Here is a 2584-nt window from a genome sequence, read left to right on the forward strand (position 1 = left end):
GAACCCATCTCACGTTCTCCGCCATTTCTAAGTTATCAATCAAACTTTACCGTAAAAACCGCGGAAAGTTCATTCTTTATCGAAAGAAGCCGTAATAAACGCTTCGAGTCGAAAGACAGCCCAAAGGGACCTAGGACACGACTCGAGGCCCAACTTACGATTTCTTAACCAACAGCCCGTAAACCGCATGTCGGTTTACGCTTGGTCCGCAAGGGAAGATAAATGTCAAGTTTCCGCGGATAAATACGAAATTTTGAAGATAATTACGAAGATCGGAAAAAATGGAATATCTCCATTTTTATGCTATGGCGGCTTAAGGGCAGAAGAGGGAAGGCGTAAACTGACCTTGGAGCCAGTATATAAGGGGTCCTAGGCGAGAGGCATGGAGAAGATTTTTCAGAGCAAACTTAGCACTTAGAGCAATTTTAGGCAATTTTCCGTTTTTGTTATTCGAGCTGCGACTCATATAGGTTTAGCCGTCTTAGGGTTGCTAGAACTAGGAATCTCGCCGACAGCTCTCGTAGCCCAGGCACTTACCTTGTTGTAAACGCTCAAACGCAGATTCGGAATAAGACTTCTATTTGCTCTCTTCTTACAATTTTTATACTTTATCGTTGTCATTATCGTGTTCTGATTTGCTTGCGTGTGGTATTAGCAGAAATCCGGGACCTCTGAGAAATTAGGGTTTTTCCTAGTTTTCTTATTTAAACGGAAATCGACAGTGCAAATTTCGGTTCCCACAGTTTGGCGCAAGAAGGAGGGGGGGGGGTACAGATCAATCTAACTCTCAGCCACACAACGCTTGATCAAAACAATGTCTGGAAACACGAAAGACAAAATCGTAGTTTTCAATAACGCTTCCTCCTTTGGGTTCTCTTTTGAATCCTCATCGAATCTCTTTTCGTTTCGTCTCAATCGGAGTTTCCGTTGAGATTTTACGACGAAAACAAGTATGACTCTTCTTGGCTTGCTTCCACTCGCTACGTAGCGACCTGTAAGACCGTACATAGCGACCTGTCAGGCCTCAGAAAGGTCCTCCTTTGGGTTCTCTTTTGAATCCTCATCGAATCTCTTTTCGTTTCGTCTCAATCGGAGTTTCCGTTGAGATTTTACGACGAAAACAAGTAGGACTCTTCTTGGCTTGCTTCCACTCGCTACGTAGCGACCTGTAAGACCGTACATAGCGACCTGTCAGGCCTCAGAAAGGTCCTCCTTTGGGTTCTCTTTTGAATCCTCATCGAATCTCTTTTCGTTTCGTCTCAATCGGAGTTTCCGTTGAGATTTTACGACGAAAACAAGTAGGACTCTTCTTGGCTTGCTTCCACTCGCTACGTAGCGACCTGTAAGACCGTACATAGCGACCTGTCAGGCCTCAGAAAGGTCCTCCTTTGGGTTCTCTTTTGAATCCTCATCGAATCTCTTTTCGTTTCGTCTCAATCGGAGTTTCCGTTGAGATTTTACGACGAAAACAAGTAGGACTCTTCTTGGCTTGCTTCCACTCGCTACGTAGCGACCTGTAAGACCGTACATAGCGACCTGTCAGGCCTCAGAAAGGTCCTCCTTTGGGTTCTCTTTTGAATCCTCATCGAATCTCTTTTCGTTTCGTCTCAATCGGAGTTTCCGTTGAGATTTTACGACGAAAACAAGTAGGACTCTTCTTGGCTTGCTTCCACTCGCTACGTAGCGACCTGTAAGACCGTACATAGCGACCTGTCAGGCCTCAGAAAGGTCCTCCTTTGGGTTCTCTTTTGAATCCTCATCGAATCTCTTTTCGTTTCGTCTCAATCGGAGTTTCCGTTGAGATTTTACGACGAAAACAAGTAGGACTCTTCTTGGCTTGCTTCCACTCGCTACGTAGCGACCTGTAAGACCGTACATAGCGACCTGTCAGGCCTCAGAAAGGTCCTCCTTTGGGTTCTCTTTTGAATCCTCATCGAATCTCTTTTCGTTTCGTCTCAATCGGAGTTTCCGTTGAGATTTTACGACGAAAATAAGTAGGACTCTTCTTGGCTTGCTTCCACTCGCTACGTAGCGACCTGTCTGACCTTCAATCGCTACATAGCAACCTGCCAGGCCTAGGAAAGGTCCTCCTTTAGGTTCTGTTTTGAATCCTCATCGAAACGCTTTTCGTTTCGTCTCAATCGGAGTTTCCGTTGAGATTTTACGATGAAAACAAGTAGGACTCTTCTTGGCTTGCTTCCACTCGCTACGTAGCGACCTGTCTGACCTTCACTCGCTACATAGCGACCTGTCAGACGTCAGAAAGGTCCTACTTTAGGTTCTCTTTTGAATCCTCATCGAAATGCTTTTCGTTTCGTCTCAATCGGAGTTTCCGTTGAGATTTTACGACGAAAACAAGTATGACTCTTCTTGGCTTGCTTCCACTCGCTACGTAGCGACCTTTCCGACCTTCACTCGCTACATAGAAACCTTTCAGGCCTCAGAAAGGACCTCCTTTAGGTTCTCTTTTGAATCCTCATCGAAACGCTTTTCGTTTCGTCTCAATCAAAGTTTCCGTTGAGATTTTACGACAAAAACAAGTAGGACTCGTCTAAACTCCTTTGCTTGCTCCTACTCGCCCTTA

This window comes from Brassica oleracea, chromosome C8 (assembly GCF_000695525.1).
Source record: "Brassica oleracea var. oleracea cultivar TO1000 chromosome C8, BOL, whole genome shotgun sequence".
Taxonomy (NCBI): Eukaryota; Viridiplantae; Streptophyta; class Magnoliopsida; order Brassicales; family Brassicaceae; genus Brassica; species Brassica oleracea.